Source organism: Ambystoma mexicanum, chromosome 5p (genome assembly GCF_040938575.1).
Source record: "Ambystoma mexicanum isolate Mex_15411 chromosome 5p, UKY_AmexF1_1, whole genome shotgun sequence".
NCBI lineage: Eukaryota > Metazoa > Chordata > Amphibia > Caudata > Ambystomatidae > Ambystoma > Ambystoma mexicanum.
This window is the reverse complement of record NC_090930.1, coordinates 716,889,448-716,915,588: the sequence shown is the minus strand read 5'-3', so window position 1 is coordinate 716,915,588 and position 26,141 is coordinate 716,889,448. Positions and strand designations below refer to the sequence as shown.

Below are 26,141 nucleotides of genomic sequence, written 5' to 3'. Positions count from 1 at the left end.
CAAGCCCTTTCCTGCTGTCTGTAGGCAGTGCCCCTACCTCAAAGCCCTGAGGCTTGAGTTCACCTGAAAAGAGCAACAAGGAATCGTTGCCCGTAGACTCTTTTCCTGGAAAACCTTTGCATTTTTGTACCATGTCCCTCGCATCCCAAGCTTAAGCCGCCAAAGTTGGCAGAGCTTGTGCAACCCCGCCAACAGCCCTACCACCCCAAAAGAAAATTGGGCAGGGATTCCCGCCTCCGCTTCCGAAACGGGCTTCCAAACGGGCGATGCCCTGACGGGTCAGCCAGTCACCGTCTAGGCCCGGTACACCCCTGTGAATAATAGAGCGTCCAACCTCAAATCAGGCTACAGGGCCCTTCAGCCCATAGAAGGAGAACCTGTCAACAAACGGGGCGAGGGCAATGCTCGGGCCCCTTGCGAAGCCTTTGCCAAGCTCCAAAGGCTGCACTTTCCCAGCAGACCACAGCTCTGTATGCAAATCAAGCAGCTACGACCCCTCCCTCCCCTGCTTTTCTCCTCCAAACCGGTACGCAACCATTTCTGCAGCCCTCTGCCCCAGGGTCCCGGGCAAGGTCTTGGTCTGATGAGGCTAGGGATGGTGGGCGAGCTCGGCTTTGGCAGGGCGACAGGACTAATATTTTCTCTACAGCTTTGGAAGAAAGAAAGCTTCCTTTTTGGGGCACAGGCCCACTTCTAGCGGCGACAGCTTCCGGTAAGGGACCATGCTGAAAAGATGCTTGGAGTTACCGCCAGGGGAGCCACGCCGCTATTGCCTGTGAGTGAAGCTACATTTGAAAGAAATATTTTTTGAGACGCAGTTGTTTGAATTTCTGTAAAAATGTCATTCAGTAAAAGCCTCTCTTCCCTGACCGGGAATCGAACCCGGGCCACGGCGGTGAGAGCGCCGAATCCTAACCACTAGACCACCAGGGAGACCGCTGGACAGCTCGGGAAGGCCGGGCAGTGGTGTCCGAGTGCACAATGCCTGCAGGTGCCTCAAAGGCCAGTCCATTGGGGGACTGGGAAGAGAGGGGGAGGGCCGAGCAGATAGGTTCTCTCCAGCGGTGAAAAAGGAAGCTGCCTTTTTTGCGTCAAGGGCAGTCTTTCCGCAGCGACAGGAGAATGAATGGGACTCTGCCATAAACACGTTTTGCGTCGCGCTGAGGGCACTTCCTCCATTTTGTGCACGCAAATCTGCATCTGGGAGCAAGATTTCCGGTCGCCAGTTAACTGCATTGCTGTAAATAAAAATGTCAGTTGTTAAAAGAGCTCCTTCCCTGACCGGGAATCGAACCCAGGCCGCGGCGGTGAGAGCGCCGAATCCTAACCACTAGACCACCAGGGACGGTGGGTGCACCCCGTTGCGTGTCGCTCAGATGGTGGCGTCCGAGTCCAAAGGCTGAGGGCCTCTGCTACAATGGGCACCAGTGCCTGCAGGTCTTCGGGGGCCGTTTCTGCTAATAAATAAATAAATAAAGAAATAAAGAAAGAAAGAAAGAAAGAAAACAAAAACACTTGTGATGGTCTGCGAAAAGGGGAGCTTAGAGATTGAAGACAGCATCACTTTGGGAACGTTTGCGCTTTCACTTCCAAGCGCTGATATTCCTGTCTTGCTCTCCTGAAAGGACAGCCTTCCTCGCTATGAGCTTTTGTGGGTCAGTGCTGAAGCTCCCCCTAGAGGCTGCCGCTGAAGATGCACACTCACAACTAACCCTCCTTAGGAGAACTGCTTCGTGGGAGAGCACGTTTATTAAAAGGCGGCAGGCCATGATTGCCTGCGAGACACAGCAGGGTTACCATGCAGAGTTCAAAGGGGGCTTTGCTTGTACAGCAAGTGCCGGAGGGCAAGAAGGGATGACATAGGAGCTGCCCTTTTTTCGGGCTCGCACACCAAGGCCTGCACCAGCCTTCGAGGCTCAGCCTGCCTCTGGACTGCCCTAGACCACCTTTACTCAAAGCACACACTCTGGTCGGGGACTCGAAGCCAGGCCCGTGGCAGTGAAAGCACCAAATCCTCACCACTAGGCCACCGGGGAAACGACTGCAGCACCCGGGAGGTTTCCGCAACCGTACTTGCAGTCAGCTGGAGGCTATTGTAATGCTGTTAAGTGAGAGACGTTTGCCGCTCGCAAGCCAATTCCATCCAACCTCCTTCAGGGGGCACTCTGGGCTGGTTTTCCACTTGTTCGCCTGCTGCTGAAACAGCAAAGATTCAATTCGAAGCCCTTTGCAGCAGCTCACCAGGATGGCCGAGTGGTTAAGGCGTTGGACTTAAGATCCAATGGACAAGTGTCCGCGTGGGTTCGAGCCCCACTCCTGGTACAGGTTTTTACTCTTCTTACCTAAATGCGGCAGCAGCTTCGCACAAGCCCTTTCCTGCTGTCTGTAGGCAGTGCCCCTACCTCAAAGCCCTGAGGCTTGAGTTCACCTGAAAAGAGCAACAAGGAATCGTTGCCCGTAGACTCTTTTCCTGGAAAACCTTTGCATTTTTGTACCATGTCCCTCGCATCCCAAGCTTAAGCCGCCAAAGTTGGCAGAGCTTGTGCAACCCCGCCAACAGCCCTACCACCCCAAAAGAAAATTGGGCAGGGATTCCCGCCTCCGCTTCCGAAACGGGCTTCCAAACGGGCGATGCCCTGACGGGTCAGCCAGTCACCGTCTAGGCCCGGTACACCCCTGTGAATAATAGAGCGTCCAACCTCAAATCAGGCTACAGGGCCCTTCAGCCCATAGAAGGAGAACCTGTCAACAAACGGGGCGAGGGCAATGCTCGGGCCCCTTGCGAAGCCTTTGCCAAGCTCCAAAGGCTGCACTTTCCCAGCAGACCACAGCTCTGTATGCAAATCAAGCAGCTACGACCCCTCCCTCCCCTGCTTTTCTCCTCCAAACCGGTACGCAACCATTTCTGCAGCCCTCTGCCCCAGGGTCCCGGGCAAGGTCTTGGTCTGATGAGGCTAGGGATGGTGGGCGAGCTCGGCTTTGGCAGGGCGACAGGACTAATATTTTCTCTACAGCTTTGGAAGAAAGAAAGCTTCCTTTTTGGGGCACAGGCCCACTTCTAGCGGCGACAGCTTCCGGTAAGGGACCATGCTGAAAAGATGCTTGGAGTTACCGCCAGGGGAGCCACGCCGCTATTGCCTGTGAGTGAAGCTACATTTGAAAGAAATATTTTTTGAGACGCAGTTGTTTGAATTTCTGTAAAAATGTCATTCAGTAAAAGCCTCTCTTCCCTGACCGGGAATCGAACCCGGGCCGCGGCGGTGAGAGCGCCGAATCCTAACCACTAGACCACCAGGGAGACCGCTGGACAGCTCGGGAAGGCCGGGCAGTGGTGTCCGAGTGCACAATGCCTGCAGGTGCCTCAAAGGCCAGTCCATTGGGGGACTGGGAAGAGAGGGGGAGGGCCGAGCAGATAGGTTCTCTCCAGCGGTGAAAAAGGAAGCTGCCTTTTTTGCGTCAAGGGCAGTCTTTCCGCAGCGACAGGAGAATGAATGGGACTCTGCCATAAACACGTTTTGCGTCGCGCTGAGGGCACTTCCTCCATTTAGTGCACGCAAATCTGCATCTGGGAGCAAGATTTCCGGTCGCCAGTTAACTGCATTGCTGTAAATAAAAATGTCAGTTGTTAAAAGAGCTCCTTCCCTGACCGGGAATCGAACCCAGGCCGCGGCGGTGAGAGCGCCGAATCCTAACCACTAGACCACCAGGGACGGTGGGTGCACCCCGTTGCGTGTCGCTCAGATGGTGGCGTCCGAGTCCAAAGGCTGAGGGCCTCTGCTACAATGGGCACCAGTGCCTGCAGGTCTTCGGGGGCCGTTTCTGCTAATAAATAAATAAATAAAGAAATAAAGAAAGAAAGAAAGAAAGAAAACAAAAACACTTGTGATGGTCTGCGAAAAGGGGAGCTTAGAGATTGAAGACAGCATCACTTTGGGAACGTTTGCGCTTTCACTTCCAAGCGCTGATATTCCTGTCTTGCTCTCCTGAAAGGACAGCCTTCCTCGCTATGAGCTTTTGTGGGTCAGTGCTGAAGCTCCCCCTAGAGGCTGCCGCTGAAGATGCACACTCACAACTAACCCTCCTTAGGAGAACTGCTTCGTGGGAGAGCACGTTTATTAAAAGGCGGCAGGCCATGATTGCCTGCGAGACACAGCAGGGTTACCATGCAGAGTTCAAAGGGGGCTTTGCTTGTACAGCAAGTGCCGGAGGGCAAGAAGGGATGACATAGGAGCTGCCCTTTTTTCGGGCTCGCACACCAAGGCCTGCACCAGCCTTCGAGGCTCAGCCTGCCTCTGGACTGCCCTAGACCACCTTTACTCAAAGCACACACCCTGGTCGGGGACTCGAAGCCAGGCCCGTGGCAGTGAAAGCACCAAATCCTCACCACTAGGCCACCGGGGAAACGACTGCAGCACCCGGGAGGTTTCCGCAACCGTACTTGCAGTCAGCTGGAGGCTATTGTAATGCTGTTAAGTGAGAGACGTTTGCCGCTCGCAAGCCAATTCCATCCAACCTCCTGCAGGGGGCACTCTGGGCTGGTTTTCCACTTGTTCGCCTGCTGCTGAAACAGCAAAGATTCAATTCGAAGCCCTTTGCAGCAGCTCACCAGGATGGCCGAGTGGTTAAGGCGTTGGACTTAAGATCCAATGGACAAGTGTCCGCGTGGGTTCGAGCCCCACTCCTGGTACAGGTTTTTACTCTTCTTATCTAAATGCGGCAGCAGCTTCGCACAAGCCCTTTCCTGCTGTCTGTAGGCAGTGCCCCTACCTCAAAGCCCTGAGGCTTGAGTTCACCTGAAAAGAGCAACAAGGAATCGTTGCCCGTAGACTCTTTTCCTGGAAAACCTTTGCATTTTTGTACCATGTCCCTCGCATCCCAAGCTTAAGCCGCCAAAGTTGGCAGAGCTTGTGCAACCCCGCCAACAGCCCTACCACCCCAAAAGAAAATTGGGCAGGGATTCCCGCCTCCGCTTCCGAAACGGGCTTCCAAACGGGCGATGCCCTGACGGGTCAGCCAGTCACCGTCTAGGCCCGGTACACCCCTGTGAATAATAGAGCGTCCAACCTCAAATCAGGCTACAGGGCCCTTCAGCCCATAGAAGGAGAACCTGTCAACAAACGGGGCGAGGGCAATGCTCGGGCCCCTTGCGAAGCCTTTGCCAAGCTCCAAAGGCTGCACTTTCCCAGCAGACCACAGCTCTGTATGCAAATCAAGCAGCTACGACCCCTCCCTCCCCTGCTTTTCTCCTCCAAACCGGTACGCAACCATTTCTGCAGCCCTCTGCCCCAGGGTCCCGGGCAAGGTCTTGGTCTGATGAGGCTAGGGATGGTGGGCGAGCTCGGCTTTGGCAGGGCGACAGGACTAATATTTTCTCTACAGCTTTGGAAGAAAGAAAGCTTCCTTTTTGGGGCACAGGCCCACTTCTAGCGGCGACAGCTTCCGGTAAGGGACCATGCTGAAAAGATGCTTGGAGTTACCGCCAGGGGAGCCACGCCGCTATTGCCTGTGAGTGAAGCTACATTTGAAAGAAATATTTTTTGAGACGCAGTTGTTTGAATTTCTGTAAAAATGTCATTCAGTAAAAGCCTCTCTTCCCTGACCGGGAATCGAACCCGGGCCGCGGCGGTGAGAGCGCCGAATCCTAACCACTAGACCACCAGGGAGACCGCTGGACAGCTCGGGAAGGCCGGGCAGTGGTGTCCGAGTGCACAATGCCTGCAGGTGCCTCAAAGGCCAGTCCATTGGGGGACTGGGAAGAGAGGGGGAGGGCCGAGCAGATAGGTTCTCTCCAGCGGTGAAAAAGGAAGCTGCCTTTTTTGCGTCAAGGGCAGTCTTTCCGCAGCGACAGGAGAATGAATGGGACTCTGCCATAAACACGTTTTGCGTCGCGCTGAGGGCACTTCCTCCATTTTGTGCACGCAAATCTGCATCTGGGAGCAAGATTTCCGGTCGCCAGTTAACTGCATTGCTGTAAATAAAAATGTCAGTTGTTAAAAGAGCTCCTTCCCTGACCGGGAATCGAACCCGGGCCGCGGCGGTGAGAGCGCCGAATCCTAACCACTAGACCACCAGGGACGGTGGGTGCACCCCGTTGCGTGTCGCTCAGATGGTGGCGTCCGAGTCCAAAGGCTGAGGGCCTCTGCTACAATGGGCACCAGTGCCTGCAGGTCTTCGGGGGCCGTTTCTGCTAATAAATAAATAAATAAAGAAATAAAGAAAGAAAGAAAGAAAGAAAACAAAAACACTTGTGATGGTCTGCGAAAAGGGGAGCTTAGAGATTGAAGACAGCATCACTTTGGGAACGTTTGCGCTTTCACTTCCAAGCGCTGATATTCCTGTCTTGCTCTCCTGAAAGGACAGCCTTCCTCGCTATGAGCTTTTGTGGGTCAGTGCTGAAGCTCCCCCTAGAGGCTGCCGCTGAAGATGCACACTCACAACTAACCCTCCTTAGGAGAACTGCTTCGTGGGAGAGCACGTTTATTAAAAGGCGGCAGGCCATGATTGCCTGCGAGACACAGCAGGGTTACCATGCAGAGTTCAAAGGGGGCTTTGCTTGTACAGCAAGTGCCGGAGGGCAAGAAGGGATGACATAGGAGCTGCCCTTTTTTCGGGCTCGCACACCAAGGCCTGCACCAGCCTTCGAGGCTCAGCCTGCCTCTGGACTGCCCTAGACCACCTTTACTCAAAGCACACACTCTGGTCGGGGACTCGAAGCCAGGCCCGTGGCAGTGAAAGCACCAAATCCTCACCACTAGGCCACCGGGGAAACGACTGCAGCACCCGGGAGGTTTCCGCAACCGTACTTGCAGTCAGCTGGAGGCTATTGTAATGCTGTTAAGTGAGAGACGTTTGCCGCTCGCAAGCCAATTCCATCCAACCTCCTGCAGGGGGCACTCTGGGCTGGTTTTCCACTTGTTCGCCTGCTGCTGAAACAGCAAAGATTCAATTCGAAGCCCTTTGCAGCAGCTCACCAGGATGGCCGAGTGGTTAAGGCGTTGGACTTAAGATCCAATGGACAAGTGTCCGCGTGGGTTCGAGCCCCACTCCTGGTACAGGTTTTTACTCTTCTTACCTAAATGCGGCAGCAGCTTCGCACAAGCCCTTTCCTGCTGTCTGTAGGCAGTGCCCCTACCTCAAAGCCCTGAGGCTTGAGTTCACCTGAAAAGAGCAACAAGGAATCGTTGCCCGTAGACTCTTTTCCTGGAAAACCTTTGCATTTTTGTACCATGTCCCTCGCATCCCAAGCTTAAGCCGCCAAAGTTGGCAGAGCTTGTGCAACCCCGCCAACAGCCCTACCACCCCAAAAGAAAATTGGGCAGGGATTCCCGCCTCCGCTTCCGAAACGGGCTTCCAAACGGGCGATGCCCTGACGGGTCAGCCAGTCACCGTCTAGGCCCGGTACACCCCTGTGAATAATAGAGCGTCCAACCTCAAATCAGGCTACAGGGCCCTTCAGCCCATAGAAGGAGAACCTGTCAACAAACGGGGCGAGGGCAATGCTCGGGCCCCTTGCGAAGCCTTTGCCAAGCTCCAAAGGCTGCACTTTCCCAGCAGACCACAGCTCTGTATGCAAATCAAGCAGCTACGACCCCTCCCTCCCCTGCTTTTCTCCTCCAAACCGGTACGCAACCATTTCTGCAGCCCTCTGCCCCAGGGTCCCGGGCAAGGTCTTGGTCTGATGAGGCTAGGGATGGTGGGCGAGCTCGGCTTTGGCAGGGCGACAGGACTAATATTTTCTCTACAGCTTTGGAAGAAAGAAAGCTTCCTTTTTGGGGCACAGGCCCACTTCTAGCGGCGACAGCTTCCGGTAAGGGACCATGCTGAAAAGATGCTTGGAGTTACCGCCAGGGGAGCCACGCCGCTATTGCCTGTGAGTGAAGCTACATTTGAAAGAAATATTTTTTGAGACGCAGTTGTTTGAATTTCTGTAAAAATGTCATTCAGTAAAAGCCTCTCTTCCCTGACCGGGAATCGAACCCGGGCCGCGGCGGTGAGAGCGCCGAATCCTAACCACTAGACCACCAGGGAGACCGCTGGACAACTCGGGAAGGCCGGGCAGTGGTGTCCGAGTGCACAATGCCTGCAGGTGCCTCAAAGGCCAGTCCATTGGGGGACTGGGAAGAGAGGGGGAGGGCCGAGCAGATAGGTTCTCTCCAGCGGTGAAAAAGGAAGCTGCCTTTTTTGCGTCAAGGGCAGTCTTTCCGCAGCGACAGGAGAATGAATGGGACTCTGCCATAAACACGTTTTGCGTCGCGCTGAGGGCACTTCCTCCATTTAGTGCACGCAAATCTGCATCTGGGAGCAAGATTTCCGGTCGCCAGTTAACTGCATTGCTGTAAATAAAAATGTCAGTTGTTAAAAGAGCTCCTTCCCTGACCGGGAATCGAACCCGGGCCGCGGCGGTGAGAGCGCCGAATCCTAACCACTAGACCACCAGGGACGGTGGGTGCACCCCGTTGCGTGTCGCTCAGATGGTGGCGTCCGAGTCCAAAGGCTGAGGGCCTCTGCTACAATGGGCACCAGTGCCTGCAGGTCTTCGGGGGCCGTTTCTGCTAATAAATAAATAAATAAAGAAATAAAGAAAGAAAGAAAGAAAGAAAACAAAAACACTTGTGATGGTCTGCGAAAAGGGGAGCTTAGAGATTGAAGACAGCATCACTTTGGGAACGTTTGCGCTTTCACTTCCAAGCGCTGATATTCCTGTCTTGCTCTCCTGAAAGGACAGCCTTCCTCGCTATGAGCTTTTGTGGGTCAGTGCTGAAGCTCCCCCTAGAGGCTGCCGCTGAAGATGCACACTCACAACTAACCCTCCTTAGGAGAACTGCTTCGTGGGAGAGCACGTTTATTAAAAGGCGGCAGGCCATGATTGCCTGCGAGACACAGCAGGGTTACCATGCAGAGTTCAAAGGGGGCTTTGCTTGTACAGCAAGTGCCGGAGGGCAAGAAGGGATGACATAGGAGCTGCCCTTTTTTCGGGCTCGCACACCAAGGCCTGCACCAGCCTTCGAGGCTCAGCCTGCCTCTGGACTGCCCTAGACCACCTTTACTCAAAGCACACACCCTGGTCGGGGACTCGAAGCCAGGCCCGTGGCAGTGAAAGCACCAAATCCTCACCACTAGGCCACCGGGGAAACGACTGCAGCACCCGGGAGGTTTCCGCAACCGTACTTGCAGTCAGCTGGAGGCTATTGTAATGCTGTTAAGTGAGAGACGTTTGCCGCTCGCAAGCCAATTCCATCCAACCTCCTGCAGGGGGCACTCTGGGCTGGTTTTCCACTTGTTCGCCTGCTGCTGAAACAGCAAAGATTCAATTCGAAGCCCTTTGCAGCAGCTCACCAGGATGGCCGAGTGGTTAAGGCGTTGGACTTAAGATCCAATGGACAAGTGTCCGCGTGGGTTCGAGCCCCACTCCTGGTACAGGTTTTTACTCTTCTTACCTAAATGCGGCAGCAGCTTCGCACAAGCCCTTTCCTGCTGTCTGTAGGCAGTGCCCCTACCTCAAAGCCCTGAGGCTTGAGTTCACCTGAAAAGAGCAACAAGGAATCGTTGCCCGTAGACTCTTTTCCTGGAAAACCTTTGCATTTTTGTACCATGTCCCTCGCATCCCAAGCTTAAGCCGCCAAAGTTGGCAGAGCTTGTGCAACCCCGCCAACAGCCCTACCACCCCAAAAGAAAATTGGGCAGGGATTCCCGCCTCCGCTTCCGAAACGGGCTTCCAAACGGGCGATGCCCTGACGGGTCAGCCAGTCACCGTCTAGGCCCGGTACACCCCTGTGAATAATAGAGCGTCCAACCTCAAATCAGGCTACAGGGCCCTTCAGCCCATAGAAGGAGAACCTGTCAACAAACGGGGCGAGGGCAATGCTCGGGCCCCTTGCGAAGCCTTTGCCAAGCTCCAAAGGCTGCACTTTCCCAGCAGACCACAGCTCTGTATGCAAATCAAGCAGCTACGACCCCTCCCTCCCCTGCTTTTCTCCTCCAAACCGGTACGCAACCATTTCTGCAGCCCTCTGCCCCAGGGTCCCGGGCAAGGTCTTGGTCTGATGAGGCTAGGGATGGTGGGCGAGCTCGGCTTTGGCAGGGCGACAGGACTAATATTTTCTCTACAGCTTTGGAAGAAAGAAAGCTTCCTTTTTGGGGCACAGGCCCACTTCTAGCGGCGACAGCTTCCGGTAAGGGACCATGCTGAAAAGATGCTTGGAGTTACCGCCAGGGGAGCCACGCCGCTATTGCCTGTGAGTGAAGCTACATTTGAAAGAAATATTTTTTGAGACGCAGTTGTTTGAATTTCTGTAAAAATGTCATTCAGTAAAAGCCTCTCTTCCCTGACCGGGAATCGAACCCGGGCCGCGGCGGTGAGAGCGCCGAATCCTAACCACTAGACCACCAGGGAGACCGCTGGACAACTCGGGAAGGCCGGGCAGTGGTGTCCGAGTGCACAATGCCTGCAGGTGCCTCAAAGGCCAGTCCATTGGGGGACTGGGAAGAGAGGGGGAGGGCCGAGCAGATAGGTTCTCTCCAGCGGTGAAAAAGGAAGCTGCCTTTTTTGCGTCAAGGGCAGTCTTTCCGCAGCGACAGGAGAATGAATGGGACTCTGCCATAAACACGTTTTGCGTCGCGCTGAGGGCACTTCCTCCATTTTGTGCACGCAAATCTGCATCTGGGAGCAAGATTTCCGGTCGCCAGTTAACTGCATTGCTGTAAATAAAAATGTCAGTTGTTAAAAGAGCTCCTTCCCTGACCGGGAATCGAACCCAGGCCGCGGCGGTGAGAGCGCCGAATCCTAACCACTAGACCACCAGGGACGGTGGGTGCACCCCGTTGCGTGTCGCTCAGATGGTGGCGTCCGAGTCCAAAGGCTGAGGGCCTCTGCTACAATGGGCACCAGTGCCTGCAGGTCTTCGGGGGCCGTTTCTGCTAATAAATAAAGAAATAAAGAAAGAAAGAAAGAAAGAAAGAAAACAAAAACACTTGTGATGGTCTGCGAAAAGGGGAGCTTAGAGATTGAAGACAGCATCACTTTGGGAACGTTTGCGCTTTCACTTCCAAGCGCTGATATTCCTGTCTTGCTCTCCTGAAAGGACAGCCTTCCTCGCTATGAGCTTTTGTGGGTCAGTGCTGAAGCTCCCCCTAGAGGCTGCCGCTGAAGATGCACACTCACAACTAACCCTCCTTAGGAGAACTGCTTCGTGGGAGAGCACGTTTATTAAAAGGCGGCAGGCCATGATTGCCTGCGAGACACAGCAGGGTTACCATGCAGAGTTCAAAGGGGGCTTTGCTTGTACAGCAAGTGCCGGAGGGCAAGAAGGGATGACATAGGAGCTGCCCTTTTTTCGGGCTCGCACACCAAGGCCTGCACCAGCCTTCGAGGCTCAGCCTGCCTCTGGACTGCCCTAGACCACCTTTACTCAAAGCACACACTCTGGTCGGGGACTCGAAGCCAGGCCCGTGGCAGTGAAAGCACCAAATCCTCACCACTAGGCCACCGGGGAAACGACTGCAGCACCCGGGAGGTTTCCGCAACCGTACTTGCAGTCAGCTGGAGGCTATTGTAATGCTGTTAAGTGAGAGACGTTTGCCGCTCGCAAGCCAATTCCATCCAACCTCCTGCAGGGGGCACTCAGGGCTGGTTTTCCACTTGTTCGCCTGCTGCTGAAACAGCAAAGATTCAATTCGAAGCCCTTTGCAGCAGCTCACCAGGATGGCCGAGTGGTTAAGGCGTTGGACTTAAGATCCAATGGACAAGTGTCCGCGTGGGTTCGAGCCCCACTCCTGGTACAGGTTTTTACTCTTCTTACCTAAATGCGGCAGCAGCTTCGCACAAGCCCTTTCCTGCTGTCTGTAGGCAGTGCCCCTACCTCAAAGCCCTGAGGCTTGAGTTCACCTGAAAAGAGCAACAAGGAATCGTTGCCCGTAGACTCTTTTCCTGGAAAACCTTTGCATTTTTGTACCATGTCCCTCGCATCCCAAGCTTAAGCCGCCAAAGTTGGCAGAGCTTGTGCAACCCCGCCAACAGCCCTACCACCCCAAAAGAAAATTGGGCAGGGATTCCCGCCTCCGCTTCCTCACGGCTTCCGAAACGGGCTTCCAAACGGGCGATGCCCTGACGGGTCAGCCAGTCACCGTCTAGGCCCGGTACACCCCTGTGAATAATAGAGCGTCCAACCTCAAATCAGGCTACAGGGCCCTTCAGCCCATAGAAGGAGAACCTGTCAACAAACGGGGCGAGGGCAATGCTCGGGCCCCTTGCGAAGCCTTTGCCAAGCTCCAAAGGCTGCACTTTCCCAGCAGACCACAGCTCTGTATGCAAATCAAGCAGCTACGACCCCTCCCTCCCCTGCTTTTCTCCTCCAAACCGGTACGCAACCATTTCTGCAGCCCTCTGCCCCAGGGTCCCGGGCAAGGTCTTGGTCTGATGAGGCTAGGGATGGTGGGCGAGCTCGGCTTTGGCAGGGCGACAGGACTAATATTTTCTCTACAGCTTTGGAAGAAAGAAAGCTTCCTTTTTGGGGCACAGGCCCACTTCTAGCGGCGACAGCTTCCGGTAAGGGACCATGCTGAAAAGATGCTTGGAGTTACCGCCAGGGGAGCCACGCCGCTATTGCCTGTGAGTGAAGCTACATTTGAAAGAAATATTTTTTGAGACGCAGTTGTTTGAATTTCTGTAAAAATGTCATTCAGTAAAAGCCTCTCTTCCCTGACCGGGAATCGAACCCGGGCCGCGGCGGTGAGAGCGCCGAATCCTAACCACTAGACCACCAGGGAGACCGCTGGACAGCTCGGGAAGGCCGGGCAGTGGTGTCCGAGTGCACAATGCCTGCAGGTGCCTCAAAGGCCAGTCCATTGGGGGACTGGGAAGAGAGGGGGAGGGCCGAGCAGATAGGTTCTCTCCAGCGGTGAAAAAGGAAGCTGCCTTTTTTGCGTCAAGGGCAGTCTTTCCGCAGCGACAGGAGAATGAATGGGACTCTGCCATAAACACGTTTTGCGTCGCGCTGAGGGCACTTCCTCCATTTTGTGCACGCAAATCTGCATCTGGGAGCAAGATTTCCGGTCGCCAGTTAACTGCATTGCTGTAAATAAAAATGTCAGTTGTTAAAAGAGCTCCTTCCCTGACCGGGAATCGAACCCAGGCCGCGGCGGTGAGAGCGCCGAATCCTAACCACTAGACCACCAGGGACGGTGGGTGCACCCCGTTGCGTGTCGCTCAGATGGTGGCGTCCGAGTCCAAAGGCTGAGGGCCTCTGCTACAATGGGCACCAGTGCCTGCAGGTCTTCGGGGGCCGTTTCTGCTAATAAATAAATAAATAAAGAAATAAAGAATGAAAGAAAGAAAGAAAACAAAAACACTTGTGATGGTCTGCGAAAAGGGGAGCTTAGAGATTGAAGACAGCATCACTTTGGGAACGTTTGCGCTTTCACTTCCAAGCGCTGATATTCCTGTCTTGCTCTCCTGAAAGGACAGCCTTCCTCGCTATGAGCTTTTGTGGGTCAGTGCTGAAGCTCCCCCTAGAGGCTGCCGCTGAAGATGCACACTCACAACTAACCCTCCTTAGGAGAACTGCTTCGTGGGAGAGCACGTTTATTAAAAGGCGGCAGGCCATGATTGCCTGCGAGACACAGCAGGGTTACCATGCAGAGTTCAAAGGGGGCTTTGCTTGTACAGCAAGTGCCGGAGGGCAAGAAGGGATGACATAGGAGCTGCCCTTTTTTCGGGCTCGCACACCAAGGCCTGCACCAGCCTTCGAGGCTCAGCCTGCCTCTGGACTGCCCTAGACCACCTTTACTCAAAGCACACACTCTGGTCGGGGACTCGAAGCCAGGCCCGTGGCAGTGAAAGCACCAAATCCTCACCACTAGGCCACCGGGGAAACGACTGCAGCACCCGGGAGGTTTCCGCAACCGTACTTGCAGTCAGCTGGAGGCTATTGTAATGCTGTTAAGTGAGAGACGTTTGCCGCTCGCAAGCCAATTCCATCCAACCTCCTTCAGGGGGCACTCTGGGCTGGTTTTCCACTTGTTCGCCTGCTGCTGAAACAGCAAAGATTCAATTCGAAGCCCTTTGCAGCAGCTCACCAGGATGGCCGAGTGGTTAAGGCGTTGGACTTAAGATCCAATGGACAAGTGTCCGCGTGGGTTCGAGCCCCACTCCTGGTACAGGTTTTTACTCTTCTTACCTAAATGCGGCAGCAGCTTCGCACAAGCCCTTTCCTGCTGTCTGTAGGCAGTGCCCCTACCTCAAAGCCCTGAGGCTTGAGTTCACCTGAAAAGAGCAACAAGGAATCGTTGCCCGTAGACTCTTTTCCTGGAAAACCTTTGCATTTTTGTACCATGTCCCTCGCATCCCAAGCTTAAGCCGCCAAAGTTGGCAGAGCTTGTGCAACCCCGCCAACAGCCCTACCACCCCAAAAGAAAATTGGGCAGGGATTCCCGCCTCCGCTTCCGAAACGGGCTTCCAAACGGGCGATGCCCTGACGGGTCAGCCAGTCACCGTCTAGGCCCGGTACACCCCTGTGAATAATAGAGCGTCCAACCTCAAATCAGGCTACAGGGCCCTTCAGCCCATAGAAGGAGAACCTGTCAACAAACGGGGCGAGGGCAATGCTCGGGCCCCTTGCGAAGCCTTTGCCAAGCTCCAAAGGCTGCACTTTCCCAGCAGACCACAGCTCTGTATGCAAATCAAGCAGCTACGACCCCTCCCTCCCCTGCTTTTCTCCTCCAAACCGGTACGCAACCATTTCTGCAGCCCTCTGCCCCAGGGTCCCGGGCAAGGTCTTGGTCTGATGAGGCTAGGGATGGTGGGCGAGCTCGGCTTTGGCAGGGCGACAGGACTAATATTTTCTCTACAGCTTTGGAAGAAAGAAAGCTTCCTTTTTGGGGCACAGGCCCACTTCTAGCGGCGACAGCTTCCGGTAAGGGACCATGCTGAAAAGATGCTTGGAGTTACCGCCAGGGGAGCCACGCCGCTATTGCCTGTGAGTGAAGCTACATTTGAAAGAAATATTTTTTGAGACGCAGTTGTTTGAATTTCTGTAAAAATGTCATTCAGTAAAAGCCTCTCTTCCCTGACCGGGAATCGAACCCGGGCCACGGCGGTGAGAGCGCCGAATCCTAACCACTAGACCACCAGGGAGACCGCTGGACAGCTCGGGAAGGCCGGGCAGTGGTGTCCGAGTGCACAATGCCTGCAGGTGCCTCAAAGGCCAGTCCATTGGGGGACTGGGAAGAGAGGGGGAGGGCCGAGCAGATAGGTTCTCTCCAGCGGTGAAAAAGGAAGCTGCCTTTTTTGCGTCAAGGGCAGTCTTTCCGCAGCGACAGGAGAATGAATGGGACTCTGCCATAAACACGTTTTGCGTCGCGCTGAGGGCACTTCCTCCATTTTGTGCACGCAAATCTGCATCTGGGAGCAAGATTTCCGGTCGCCAGTTAACTGCATTGCTGTAAATAAAAATGTCAGTTGTTAAAAGAGCTCCTTCCCTGACCGGGAATCGAACCCGGGCCGCGGCGGTGAGAGCGCCGAATCCTAACCACTAGACCACCAGGGACGGTGGGTGCACCCCGTTGCGTGTCGCTCAGATGGTGGCGTCCGAGTCCAAAGGCTGAGGGCCTCTGCTACAATGGGCACCAGTGCCTGCAGGTCTTCGGGGGCCGTTTCTGCTAATAAATAAAGAAATAAAGAAAGAAAGAAAGAAAGAAAGAAAACAAAAACACTTGTGATGGTCTGCGAAAAGGGGAGCTTAGAGATTGAAGACAGCATCACTTTGGGAACGTTTGCGCTTTCACTTCCAAGCGCTGATATTCCTGTCTTGCTCTCCTGAAAGGACAGCCTTCCTCGCTATGAGCTTTTGTGGGTCAGTGCTGAAGCTCCCCCTAGAGGCTGCCGCTGAAGATGCACACTCACAACTAACCCTCCTTAGGAGAACTGCTTCGTGGGAGAGCACGTTTATTAAAAGGCGGCAGGCCATGATTGCCTGCGAGACACAGCAGGGTTACCATGCAGAGTTCAAAGGGGGCTTTGCTTGTACAGCAAGTGCCGGAGGGCAAGAAGGGATGACATAGGAGCTGCCCTTTTTTCGGGCTCGCACACCAAGGCCTGCACCAGCCTTCGAGGCTCAGCCTGCCTCTGGACTGCCCTAGACCACCTTTACTCAAAGCACACACTCTGGTCGGGGACTCGAAGCCAGGCCCGTGGCAGTGAAAGCACCAAATCCTCACCACTAGGCCACCGGGGAAACGACTGCAGCACCCGGGAGGTTTCCGCAACCGTACTTGCAGTCAGCTGGAGGCTATTGTAATGCTGTTAAGTGAGAGACGTTTGCCGCTCGCAAGCCAATTCCATCCAACCTCCTGCAGGGGGCACTCTGGGCTGGTTTTCCACTTGTTCGCCTGCTGCTGAAACAGCAAAGATTCAATTCGAAGCCCTTTGCAGCAGCTCACCAGGATGGCCGAGTGGTTAAGGCGTTGGACTTAAGATCCAATGGACAAGTGTCCGCGTGGGTTCGAGCCCCACTCCTGGTACAGGTTTTTACTCTTCTTACCTAAATGCGGCAGCAGCTTCGCACAAGCCCTTTCCTGCTGTCTGTAGGCAGTGCCCCTACCTCAAAGCCCTGAGGCTTGAGTTCACCTGAAAAGAGCAACAAGGAATCGTTGCCCGTAGACTCTTTTCCTGGAAAACCTTTGCATTTTTGTACCATGTCCCTCGCATCCCAAGCTTAAGCCGCCAAAGTTGGCAGAGCTTGTGCAACCCCGCCAACAGCCCTACCACCCCAAAAGAAAATTGGGCAGGGATTCCCGCCTCCGCTTCCGAAACGGGCTTCCAAACGGGCGATGCCCTGACGGGTCAGCCAGTCACCGTCTAGGCCCGGTACACCCCTGTGAATAATAGAGCGTCCAACCTCAAATCAGGCTACAGGGCCCTTCAGCCCATAGAAGGAGAACCTGTCAACAAACGGGGCGAGGGCAATGCTCGGGCCCCTTGCGAAGCCTTTGCCAAGCTCCAAAGGCTGCACTTTCCCAGCAGACCACAGCTCTGTATGCAAATCAAGCAGCTACGACCCCTCCCTCCCCTGCTTTTCTCCTCCAAACCGGTACGCAACCATTTCTGCAGCCCTCTGCCCCAGGGTCCCGGGCAAGGTCTTGGTCTGATGAGGCTAGGGATGGTGGGCGAGCTCGGCTTTGGCAGGGCGACAGGACTAATATTTTCTCTACAGCTTTGGAAGAAAGAAAGCTTCCTTTTTGGGGCACAGGCCCACTTCTAGCGGCGACAGCTTCCGGTAAGGGACCATGCTGAAAAGATGCTTGGAGTTACCGCCAGGGGAGCCACGCCGCTATTGCCTGTGAGTGAAGCTACATTTGAAAGAAATATTTTTTGAGACGCAGTTGTTTGAATTTCTGTAAAAATGTCATTCAGTAAAAGCCTCTCTTCCCTGACCGGGAATCGAACCCGGGCCGCGGCGGTGAGAGCGCCGAATCCTAACCACTAGACCACCAGGGAGACCGCTGGACAACTCGGGAAGGCCGGGCAGTGGTGTCCGAGTGCACAATGCCTGCAGGTGCCTCAAAGGCCAGTCCATTGGGGGACTGGGAAGAGAGGGGGAGGGCCGAGCAGATAGGTTCTCTCCAGCGGTGAAAAAGGAAGCTGCCTTTTTTGCGTCAAGGGCAGTCTTTCCGCAGCGACAGGAGAATGAATGGGACTCTGCCATAAACACGTTTTGCGTCGCGCTGAGGGCACTTCCTCCATTTTGTGCACGCAAATCTGCATCTGGGAGCAAGATTTCCGGTCGCCAGTTAACTGCATTGCTGTAAATAAAAATGTCAGTTGTTAAAAGAGCTCCTTCCCTGACCGGGAATCGAACCCAGGCCGCGGCGGTGAGAGCGCCGAATCCTAACCACTAGACCACCAGGGACGGTGGGTGCACCCCGTTGCGTGTCGCTCAGATGGTGGCGTCCGAGTCCAAAGGCTGAGGGCCTCTGCTACAATGGGCACCAGTGCCTGCAGGTCTTCGGGGGCCGTTTCTGCTAATAAATAAAGAAATAAAGAAAGAAAGAAAGAAAGAAAGAAAACAAAAACACTTGTGATGGTCTGCGAAAAGGGGAGCTTAGAGATTGAAGACAGCATCACTTTGGGAACGTTTGCGCTTTCACTTCCAAGCGCTGATATTCCTGTCTTGCTCTCCTGAAAGGACAGCCTTCCTCGCTATGAGCTTTTGTGGGTCAGTGCTGAAGCTCCCCCTAGAGGCTGCCGCTGAAGATGCACACTCACAACTAACCCTCCTTAGGAGAACTGCTTCGTGGGAGAGCACGTTTATTAAAAGGCGGCAGGCCATGATTGCCTGCGAGACACAGCAGGGTTACCATGCAGAGTTCAAAGGGGGCTTTGCTTGTACAGCAAGTGCCGGAGGGCAAGAAGGGATGACATAGGAGCTGCCCTTTTTTCGGGCTCGCACACCAAGGCCTGCACCAGCCTTCGAGGCTCAGCCTGCCTCTGGACTGCCCTAGACCACCTTTACTCAAAGCACACACTCTGGTCGGGGACTCGAAGCCAGGCCCGTGGCAGTGAAAGCACCAAATCCTCACCACTAGGCCACCGGGGAAACGACTGCAGCACCCGGGAGGTTTCCGCAACCGTACTTGCAGTCAGCTGGAGGCTATTGTAATGCTGTTAAGTGAGAGACGTTTGCCGCTCGCAAGCCAATTCCATCCAACCTCCTGCAGGGGGCACTCAGGGCTGGTTTTCCACTTGTTCGCCTGCTGCTGAAACAGCAAAGATTCAATTCGAAGCCCTTTGCAGCAGCTCACCAGGATGGCCGAGTGGTTAAGGCGTTGGACTTAAGATCCAATGGACAAGTGTCCGCGTGGGTTCGAGCCCCACTCCTGGTACAGATTTTTACTCTTCTTACCTAAATGCGGCAGCAGCTTCGCACAAGCCCTTTCCTGCTGTCTGTAGGCAGTGCCCCTACCTCAAAGCCCTGAGGCTTGAGTTCACCTGAAAAGAGCAACAAGGAATCGTTGCCCGTAGACTCTTTTCCTGGAAAACCTTTGCATTTTTGTACCATGTCCCTCGCATCCCAAGCTTAAGCCGCCAAAGTTGGCAGAGCTTGTGCAACCCCGCCAACAGCCCTACCACCCCAAAAGAAAATTGGGCAGGGATTCCCGCCTCCGCTTCCTCACGGCTTCCGAAACGGGCTTCCAAACGGGCGATGCCCTGACGGGTCAGCCAGTCACCGTCTAGGCCCGGTACACCCCTGTGAATAATAGAGCGTCCAACCTCAAATCAGGCTACAGGGCCCTTCAGCCCATAGAAGGAGAACCTGTCAACAAACGGGGCGAGGGCAATGCTCGGGCCCCTTGCGAAGCCTTTGCCAAGCTCCAAAGGCTGCACTTTCCCAGCAGACCACAGCTCTGTATGCAAATCAAGCAGCTACGACCCCTCCCTCCCCTGCTTTTCTCCTCCAAACCGGTACGCAACCATTTCTGCAGCCCTCTGCCCCAGGGTCCCGGGCAAGGTCTTGGTCTGATGAGGCTAGGGATGGTGGGCGAGCTCGGCTTTGGCAGGGCGACAGGACTAATATTTTCTCTACAGCTTTGGAAGAAAGAAAGCTTCCTTTTTGGGGCACAGGCCCACTTCTAGCGGCGACAGCTTCCGGTAAGGGACCATGCTGAAAAGATGCTTGGAGTTACCGCCAGGGGAGCCACGCCGCTATTGCCTGTGAGTGAAGCTACATTTGAAAGAAATATTTTTTGAGACGCAGTTGTTTGAATTTCTGTAAAAATGTCATTCAGTAAAAGCCTCTCTTCCCTGACCGGGAATCGAACCCGGGCCGCGGCGGTGAGAGCGCCGAATCCTAACCACTAGACCACCAGGGAGACCGCTGGACAGCTCGGGAAGGCCGGGCAGTGGTGTCCGAGTGCACAATGCCTGCAGGTGCCTCAAAGGCCAGTCCATTGGGGGACTGGGAAGAGAGGGGGAGGGCCGAGCAGATAGGTTCTCTCCAGCGGTGAAAAAGGAAGCTGCCTTTTTTGCGTCAAGGGCAGTCTTTCCGCAGCGACAGGAGAATGAATGGGACTCTGCCATAAACACGTTTTGCGTCGCGCTGAGGGCACTTCCTCCATTTTGTGCACGCAAATCTGCATCTGGGAGCAAGATTTCCGGTCGCCAGTTAACTGCATTGCTGTAAATAAAAATGTCAGTTGTTAAAAGAGCTCCTTCCCTGACCGGGAATCGAACCCAGGCCGCGGCGGTGAGAGCGCCGAATCCTAACCACTAGACCACCAGGGACGGTGGGTGCACCCCGTTGCGTGTCGCTCAGATGGTGGCGTCCGAGTCCAAAGGCTGAGGGCCTCTGCTACAATGGGCACCAGTGCCTGCAGGTCTTCGGGGGCCGTTTCTGCTAATAAATAAATAAATAAAGAAATAAAGAAAGAAAGAAAGAAAGAAAACAAAAACACTTGTGATGGTCTGCGAAAAGGGGAGCTTAGAGATTGAAGACAGCATCACTTTGGGAACGTTTGCGCTTTCACTTCCAAGCGCTGATATTCCTGTCTTGCTCTCCTGAAAGGACAGCCTTCCTCGCTATGAGCTTTTGTGGGTCAGTGCTGAAGCTCCCCCTAGAGGCTGCCGCTGAAGATGCACACTCACAACTAACCCTCCTTAGGAGAACTGCTTCGTGGGAGAGCACGTTTATTAAAAGGCGGCAGGCCATGATTGCCTGCGAGACACAGCAGGGTTACCATGCAGAGTTCAAAGGGGGCTTTGCTTGTACAGCAAGTGCCGGAGGGCAAGAAGGGATGACATAGGAGCTGCCCTTTTTTCGGGCTCGCACACCAAGGCCTGCACCAGCCTTCGAGGCTCAGCCTGCCTCTGGACTGCCCTAGACCACCTTTACTCAAAGCACACACTCTGGTCGGGGACTCGAAGCCAGGCCCGTGGCAGTGAAAGCACCAAATCCTCACCACTAGGCCACCGGGGAAACGACTGCAGCACCCGGGAGGTTTCCGCAACCGTACTTGCAGTCAGCTGGAGGCTATTGTAATGCTGTTAAGTGAGAGACGTTTGCCGCTCGCAAGCCAATTCCATCCAACCTCCTTCAGGGGGCACTCTGGGCTGGTTTTCCACTTGTTCGCCTGCTGCTGAAACAGCAAAGATTCAATTCGAAGCCCTTTGCAGCAGCTCACCAGGATGGCCGAGTGGTTAAGGCGTTGGACTTAAGATCCAATGGACAAGTGTCCGCGTGGGTTCGAGCCCCACTCCTGGTACAGGTTTTTACTCTTCTTACCTAAATGCGGCAGCAGCTTCGCACAAGCCCTTTCCTGCTGTCTGTAGGCAGTGCCCCTACCTCAAAGCCCTGAGGCTTGAGTTCACCTGAAAAGAGCAACAAGGAATCGTTGCCCGTAGACTCTTTTCCTGGAAAACCTTTGCATTTTTGTACCATGTCCCTCGCATCCCAAGCTTAAGCCGCCAAAGTTGGCAGAGCTTGTGCAACCCCGCCAACAGCCCTACCACCCCAAAAGAAAATTGGGCAGGGATTCCCGCCTCCGCTTCCGAAACGGGCTTCCAAACGGGCGATGCCCTGACGGGTCAGCCAGTCACCGTCTAGGCCCGGTACACCCCTGTGAATAATAGAGCGTCCAACCTCAAATCAGGCTACAGGGCCCTTCAGCCCATAGAAGGAGAACCTGTCAACAAACGGGGCGAGGGCAATGCTCGGGCCCCTTGCGAAGCCTTTGCCAAGCTCCAAAGGCTGCACTTTCCCAGCAGACCACAGCTCTGTATGCAAATCAAGCAGCTACGACCCCTCCCTCCCCTGCTTTTCTCCTCCAAACCGGTACGCAACCATTTCTGCAGCCCTCTGCCCCAGGGTCCCGGGCAAGGTCTTGGTCTGATGAGGCTAGGGATGGTGGGCGAGCTCGGCTTTGGCAGGGCGACAGGACTAATATTTTCTCTACAGCTTTGGAAGAAAGAAAGCTTCCTTTTTGGGGCACAGGCCCACTTCTAGCGGCGACAGCTTCCGGTAAGGGACCATGCTGAAAAGATGCTTGGAGTTACCGCCAGGGGAGCCACGCCGCTATTGCCTGTGAGTGAAGCTACATTTGAAAGAAATATTTTTTGAGACGCAGTTGTTTGAATTTCTGTAAAAATGTCATTCAGTAAAAGCCTCTCTTCCCTGACCGGGAATCGAACCCGGGCCGCGGCGGTGAGAGCGCCGAATCCTAACCACTAGACCACCAGGGAGACCGCTGGACAGCTCGGGAAGGCCGGGCAGTGGTGTCCGAGTGCACAATGCCTGCAGGTGCCTCAAAGGCCAGTCCATTGGGGGACTGGGAAGAGAGGGGGAGGGCCGAGCAGATAGGTTCTCTCCAGCGGTGAAAAAGGAAGCTGCCTTTTTTGCGTCAAGGGCAGTCTTTCCGCAGCGACAGGAGAATGAATGGGACTCTGCCATAAACACGTTTTGCGTCGCGCTGAGGGCACTTCCTCCATTTTGTGCACGCAAATCTGCATCTCGGAGCAAGATTTCCGGTCGCCAGTTAACTGCATTGCTGTAAATAAAAATGTCAGTTGTTAAAAGAGCTCCTTCCCTGACCGGGAATCGAACCCAGGCCGCGGCGGTGAGAGCGCCGAATCCTAACCACTAGACCACCAGGGACGGTGGGTGCACCCCGTTGCGTGTCGCTCAGATGGTGGCGTCCGAGTCCAAAGGCTGAGGGCCTCTGCTACAATGGGCACCAGTGCCTGCAGGTCTTCGGGGGCCGTTTCTGCTAATAAATAAATAAATAAAGAAATAAAGAAAGAAAGAAAGAAAGAAAACAAAAACACTTGTGATGGTCTGCGAAAAGGGGAGCTTAGAGATTGAAGACAGCATCACTTTGGGAACGTTTGCGCTTTCACTTCCAAGCGCTGATATTCCTGTCTTGCTCTCCTGAAAGGACAGCCTTCCTCGCTATGAGCTTTTGTGGGTCAGTGCTGAAGCTCCCCCTAGAGGCTGCCGCTGAAGATGCACACTCACAACTAACCCTCCTTAGGAGAACTGCTTCGTGGGAGAGCACGTTTATTAAAAGGCGGCAGGCCATGATTGCCTGCGAGACACAGCAGGGTTACCATGCAGAGTTCAAAGGGGGCTTTGCTTGTACAGCAAGTGCCGGAGGGCAAGAAGGGATGACATAGGAGCTGCCCTTTTTTCGGGCTCGCACACCAAGGCCTGCACCAGCCTTCGAGGCTCAGCCTGCCTCTGGACTGCCCTAGACCACCTTTACTCAAAGCACACACTCTGGTCGGGGACTCGAAGCCAGGCCCGTGGCAGTGAAAGCACCAAATCCTCACCACTAGGCCACCGGGGAAACGACTGCAGCACCCGGGAGGTTTCCGCAACCGTACTTGCAGTCAGCTGGAGGCTATTGTAATGCTGTTAAGTGAGAGACGTTTGCCGCTCGCAAGCCAATTCCATCCAACCTCCTTCAGGGGGCACTCTGGGCTGGTTTTCCACTTGTTCGCCTGCTGCTGAAACAGCAAAGATTCAATTCGAAGCCCTTTGCAGCAGCTCACCAGGATGGCCGAGTGGTTAAGGCGTTGGACTTAAGATCCAATGGACAAGTGTCCGCGTGGGTTCGAGCCCCACTCCTGGTACAGGTTTTTACTCTTCTTACCTAAATGCGGCAGCAGCTTCGCACAAGCCCTTTCCTGCTGTCTGTAGGCAGTGCCCCTACCTCAAAGCCCTGAGGCTTGAGTTCACCTGAAAAGAGCAACAAGGAATCGTTGCCCGTAGACTCTTTTCCTGGAAAACCTTTGCATTTTTGTACCATGTCCCTCGCATCCCAAGCTTAAGCCGCCAAAGTTGGCAGAGCTTGTGCAACCCCGCCAACAGCCCTACCACCCCAAAAGAAAATTGGGCAGGGATTCCCGCCTCCGCTTCCGAAACGGGCTTCCAAACGGGCGATGCCCTGACGGGTCAGCCAGTCACCGTCTAGGCCCGGTACACCCCTGTGAATAATAGAGCGTCCAACCTCAAATCAGGCTACAGGGCCCTTCAGCCCATAGAAGGAGAACCTGTCAACAAACGGGGCGAGGGCAATGCTCGGGCCCCTTGCGAAGCCTTTGCCAAGCTCCAAAGGCTGCACTTTCCCAGCAGACCACAGCTCTGTATGCAAATCAAGCAGCTACGACCCCTCCCTCCCCTGCTTTTCTCCTCCAAACCGGTACGCAACCATTTCTGCAGCCCTCTGCCCCAGGGTCCCGGGCAAGGTCTTGGTCTGATGAGGCTAGGGATGGTGGGCGAGCTCGGCTTTGGCAGGGCGACAGGACTAATATTTTCTCTACAGCTTTGGAAGAAAGAAAGCTTCCTTTTTGGGGCACAGGCCCACTTCTAGCGGCGACAGCTTCCGGTAAGGGACCATGCTGAAAAGATGCTTGGAGTTACCGCCAGGGGAGCCACGCCGCTATTGCCTGTGAGTGAAGCTACATTTGAAAGAAATATTTTTTGAGACGCAGTTGTTTGAATTTCTGTAAAAATGTCATTCAGTAAAAGCCTCTCTTCCCTGACCGGGAATCGAACCCGGGCCGCGGCGGTGAGAGCGCCGAATCCTAACCACTAGACCACCAGGGAGACCGCTGGACAGCTCGGGAAGGCCGGGCAGTGGTGTCCGAGTGCACAATGCCTGCAGGTGCCTCAAAGGCCAGTCCATTGGGGGACTGGGAAGAGAGGGGGAGGGCCGAGCAGATAGGTTCTCTCCAGCGGTGAAAAAGGAAGCTGCCTTTTTTGCGTCAAGGGCAGTCTTTCCGCAGCGACAGGAGAATGAATGGGACTCTGCCATAAACACGTTTTGCGTCGCGCTGAGGGCACTTCCTCCATTTAGTGCACGCAAATCTGCATCTGGGAGCAAGATTTCCGGTCGCCAGTTAACTGCATTGCTGTAAATAAAAATGTCAGTTGTTAAAAGAGCTCCTTCCCTGACCGGGAATCGAACCCGGGCCGCGGCGGTGAGAGCGCCGAATCCTAACCACTAGACCACCAGGGACGGTGGGTGCACCCCGTTGCGTGTCGCTCAGATGGTGGCGTCCGAGTCCAAAGGCTGAGGGCCTCTGCTACAATGGGCACCAGTGCCTGCAGGTCTTCGGGGGCCGTTTCTGCTAATAAATAAATAAATAAAGAAATAAAGAAAGAAAGAAAGAAAGAAAACAAAAACACTTGTGATGGTCTGCGAAAAGGGGAGCTTAGAGATTGAAGACAGCATCACTTTGGGAACGTTTGCGCTTTCACTTCCAAGCGCTGATATTCCTGTCTTGCTCTCCTGAAAGGACAGCCTTCCTCGCTATGAGCTTTTGTGGGTCAGTGCTGAAGCTCCCCCTAGAGGCTGCCGCTGAAGATGCACACTCACAACTAACCCTCCTTAGGAGAACTGCTTCGTGGGAGAGCACGTTTATTAAAAGGCGGCAGGCCATGATTGCCTGCGAGACACAGCAGGGTTACCATGCAGAGTTCAAAGGGGGCTTTGCTTGTACAGCAAGTGCCGGAGGGCAAGAAGGGATGACATAGGAGCTGCCCTTTTTTCGGGCTCGCACACCAAGGCCTGCACCAGCCTTCGAGGCTCAGCCTGCCTCTGGACTGCCCTAGACCACCTTTACTCAAAGCACACACCCTGGTCGGGGACTCGAAGCCAGGCCCGTGGCAGTGAAAGCACCAAATCCTCACCACTAGGCCACCGGGGAAACGACTGCAGCACCCGGGAGGTTTCCGCAACCGTACTTGCAGTCAGCTGGAGGCTATTGTAATGCTGTTAAGTGAGAGACGTTTGCCGCTCGCAAGCCAATTCCATCCAACCTCCTGCAGGGGGCACTCTGGGCTGGTTTTCCACTTGTTCGCCTGCTGCTGAAACAGCAAAGATTCAATTCGAAGCCCTTTGCAGCAGCTCACCAGGATGGCCGAGTGGTTAAGGCGTTGGACTTAAGATCCAATGGACAAGTGTCCGCGTGGGTTCGAGCCCCACTCCTGGTACAGGTTTTTACTCTTCTTATCTAAATGCGGCAGCAGCTTCGCACAAGCCCTTTCCTGCTGTCTGTAGGCAGTGCCCCTACCTCAAAGCCCTGAGGCTTGAGTTCACCTGAAAAGAGCAACAAGGAATCGTTGCCCGTAGACTCTTTTCCTGGAAAACCT

General features: G+C 54.6%; 33 non-coding genes across 33 annotated transcripts; 11 read left to right on the top strand and 22 right to left on the bottom strand.

Moving 5' to 3' along the window:
• Window positions 1-861: 861 nt before the first annotated feature.
• Window positions 862-933, bottom strand: TRNAE-CUC (transfer RNA glutamic acid (anticodon CUC)). Its single transcript has one exon. It is a non-coding gene; the product is annotated as a tRNA-Glu (tRNA).
• A 340-nt stretch (window positions 934-1,273) lies between these two features.
• Window positions 1,274-1,345, bottom strand: TRNAE-CUC (transfer RNA glutamic acid (anticodon CUC)). Its single transcript has one exon. It is a non-coding gene; the product is annotated as a tRNA-Glu (tRNA).
• Window positions 1,346-2,239: 894 nt separating this feature from the next.
• TRNAL-UAA (transfer RNA leucine (anticodon UAA)) lies at window positions 2,240-2,322 on the top strand. Its single transcript has one exon. It is a non-coding gene; the product is annotated as a tRNA-Leu (tRNA).
• A 904-nt stretch (window positions 2,323-3,226) lies between these two features.
• Window positions 3,227-3,298, bottom strand: TRNAE-CUC (transfer RNA glutamic acid (anticodon CUC)). Its single transcript has one exon. It is a non-coding gene; the product is annotated as a tRNA-Glu (tRNA).
• A 340-nt stretch (window positions 3,299-3,638) lies between these two features.
• On the bottom strand, window positions 3,639-3,710 carry TRNAE-CUC (transfer RNA glutamic acid (anticodon CUC)). Its single transcript has one exon. It is a non-coding gene; the product is annotated as a tRNA-Glu (tRNA).
• Window positions 3,711-4,604: 894 nt separating this feature from the next.
• Window positions 4,605-4,687, top strand: TRNAL-UAA (transfer RNA leucine (anticodon UAA)). Its single transcript has one exon. It is a non-coding gene; the product is annotated as a tRNA-Leu (tRNA).
• A 904-nt stretch (window positions 4,688-5,591) lies between these two features.
• Window positions 5,592-5,663, bottom strand: TRNAE-CUC (transfer RNA glutamic acid (anticodon CUC)). The gene has a single exon. It is a non-coding gene; the product is annotated as a tRNA-Glu (tRNA).
• A 340-nt stretch (window positions 5,664-6,003) lies between these two features.
• Window positions 6,004-6,075, bottom strand: TRNAE-CUC (transfer RNA glutamic acid (anticodon CUC)). The gene has a single exon. It is a non-coding gene; the product is annotated as a tRNA-Glu (tRNA).
• An 894-nt stretch (window positions 6,076-6,969) lies between these two features.
• Window positions 6,970-7,052, top strand: TRNAL-UAA (transfer RNA leucine (anticodon UAA)). Its single transcript has one exon. It is a non-coding gene; the product is annotated as a tRNA-Leu (tRNA).
• Window positions 7,053-7,956: 904 nt separating this feature from the next.
• TRNAE-CUC (transfer RNA glutamic acid (anticodon CUC)) lies at window positions 7,957-8,028 on the bottom strand. Its single transcript has one exon. It is a non-coding gene; the product is annotated as a tRNA-Glu (tRNA).
• Window positions 8,029-8,368: 340 nt separating this feature from the next.
• On the bottom strand, window positions 8,369-8,440 carry TRNAE-CUC (transfer RNA glutamic acid (anticodon CUC)). The gene has a single exon. It is a non-coding gene; the product is annotated as a tRNA-Glu (tRNA).
• An 894-nt stretch (window positions 8,441-9,334) lies between these two features.
• TRNAL-UAA (transfer RNA leucine (anticodon UAA)) lies at window positions 9,335-9,417 on the top strand. Its single transcript has one exon. It is a non-coding gene; the product is annotated as a tRNA-Leu (tRNA).
• Window positions 9,418-10,321: 904 nt separating this feature from the next.
• TRNAE-CUC (transfer RNA glutamic acid (anticodon CUC)) lies at window positions 10,322-10,393 on the bottom strand. The gene has a single exon. It is a non-coding gene; the product is annotated as a tRNA-Glu (tRNA).
• A 340-nt stretch (window positions 10,394-10,733) lies between these two features.
• On the bottom strand, window positions 10,734-10,805 carry TRNAE-CUC (transfer RNA glutamic acid (anticodon CUC)). Its single transcript has one exon. It is a non-coding gene; the product is annotated as a tRNA-Glu (tRNA).
• Window positions 10,806-11,695: 890 nt separating this feature from the next.
• Window positions 11,696-11,778, top strand: TRNAL-UAA (transfer RNA leucine (anticodon UAA)). Its single transcript has one exon. It is a non-coding gene; the product is annotated as a tRNA-Leu (tRNA).
• A 915-nt stretch (window positions 11,779-12,693) lies between these two features.
• On the bottom strand, window positions 12,694-12,765 carry TRNAE-CUC (transfer RNA glutamic acid (anticodon CUC)). Its single transcript has one exon. It is a non-coding gene; the product is annotated as a tRNA-Glu (tRNA).
• Window positions 12,766-13,105: 340 nt separating this feature from the next.
• TRNAE-CUC (transfer RNA glutamic acid (anticodon CUC)) lies at window positions 13,106-13,177 on the bottom strand. Its single transcript has one exon. It is a non-coding gene; the product is annotated as a tRNA-Glu (tRNA).
• Window positions 13,178-14,071: 894 nt separating this feature from the next.
• TRNAL-UAA (transfer RNA leucine (anticodon UAA)) lies at window positions 14,072-14,154 on the top strand. The gene has a single exon. It is a non-coding gene; the product is annotated as a tRNA-Leu (tRNA).
• Window positions 14,155-15,058: 904 nt separating this feature from the next.
• TRNAE-CUC (transfer RNA glutamic acid (anticodon CUC)) lies at window positions 15,059-15,130 on the bottom strand. The gene has a single exon. It is a non-coding gene; the product is annotated as a tRNA-Glu (tRNA).
• Window positions 15,131-15,470: 340 nt separating this feature from the next.
• On the bottom strand, window positions 15,471-15,542 carry TRNAE-CUC (transfer RNA glutamic acid (anticodon CUC)). The gene has a single exon. It is a non-coding gene; the product is annotated as a tRNA-Glu (tRNA).
• Window positions 15,543-16,432: 890 nt separating this feature from the next.
• TRNAL-UAA (transfer RNA leucine (anticodon UAA)) lies at window positions 16,433-16,515 on the top strand. The gene has a single exon. It is a non-coding gene; the product is annotated as a tRNA-Leu (tRNA).
• A 904-nt stretch (window positions 16,516-17,419) lies between these two features.
• TRNAE-CUC (transfer RNA glutamic acid (anticodon CUC)) lies at window positions 17,420-17,491 on the bottom strand. The gene has a single exon. It is a non-coding gene; the product is annotated as a tRNA-Glu (tRNA).
• Window positions 17,492-17,831: 340 nt separating this feature from the next.
• TRNAE-CUC (transfer RNA glutamic acid (anticodon CUC)) lies at window positions 17,832-17,903 on the bottom strand. Its single transcript has one exon. It is a non-coding gene; the product is annotated as a tRNA-Glu (tRNA).
• An 890-nt stretch (window positions 17,904-18,793) lies between these two features.
• TRNAL-UAA (transfer RNA leucine (anticodon UAA)) lies at window positions 18,794-18,876 on the top strand. Its single transcript has one exon. It is a non-coding gene; the product is annotated as a tRNA-Leu (tRNA).
• A 915-nt stretch (window positions 18,877-19,791) lies between these two features.
• Window positions 19,792-19,863, bottom strand: TRNAE-CUC (transfer RNA glutamic acid (anticodon CUC)). The gene has a single exon. It is a non-coding gene; the product is annotated as a tRNA-Glu (tRNA).
• Window positions 19,864-20,203: 340 nt separating this feature from the next.
• On the bottom strand, window positions 20,204-20,275 carry TRNAE-CUC (transfer RNA glutamic acid (anticodon CUC)). The gene has a single exon. It is a non-coding gene; the product is annotated as a tRNA-Glu (tRNA).
• Window positions 20,276-21,169: 894 nt separating this feature from the next.
• Window positions 21,170-21,252, top strand: TRNAL-UAA (transfer RNA leucine (anticodon UAA)). Its single transcript has one exon. It is a non-coding gene; the product is annotated as a tRNA-Leu (tRNA).
• A 904-nt stretch (window positions 21,253-22,156) lies between these two features.
• On the bottom strand, window positions 22,157-22,228 carry TRNAE-CUC (transfer RNA glutamic acid (anticodon CUC)). The gene has a single exon. It is a non-coding gene; the product is annotated as a tRNA-Glu (tRNA).
• Window positions 22,229-22,568: 340 nt separating this feature from the next.
• Window positions 22,569-22,640, bottom strand: TRNAE-CUC (transfer RNA glutamic acid (anticodon CUC)). The gene has a single exon. It is a non-coding gene; the product is annotated as a tRNA-Glu (tRNA).
• An 894-nt stretch (window positions 22,641-23,534) lies between these two features.
• On the top strand, window positions 23,535-23,617 carry TRNAL-UAA (transfer RNA leucine (anticodon UAA)). The gene has a single exon. It is a non-coding gene; the product is annotated as a tRNA-Leu (tRNA).
• A 904-nt stretch (window positions 23,618-24,521) lies between these two features.
• Window positions 24,522-24,593, bottom strand: TRNAE-CUC (transfer RNA glutamic acid (anticodon CUC)). The gene has a single exon. It is a non-coding gene; the product is annotated as a tRNA-Glu (tRNA).
• A 340-nt stretch (window positions 24,594-24,933) lies between these two features.
• TRNAE-CUC (transfer RNA glutamic acid (anticodon CUC)) lies at window positions 24,934-25,005 on the bottom strand. Its single transcript has one exon. It is a non-coding gene; the product is annotated as a tRNA-Glu (tRNA).
• Window positions 25,006-25,899: 894 nt separating this feature from the next.
• Window positions 25,900-25,982, top strand: TRNAL-UAA (transfer RNA leucine (anticodon UAA)). The gene has a single exon. It is a non-coding gene; the product is annotated as a tRNA-Leu (tRNA).
• Window positions 25,983-26,141: the final 159 nt, after the last annotated feature.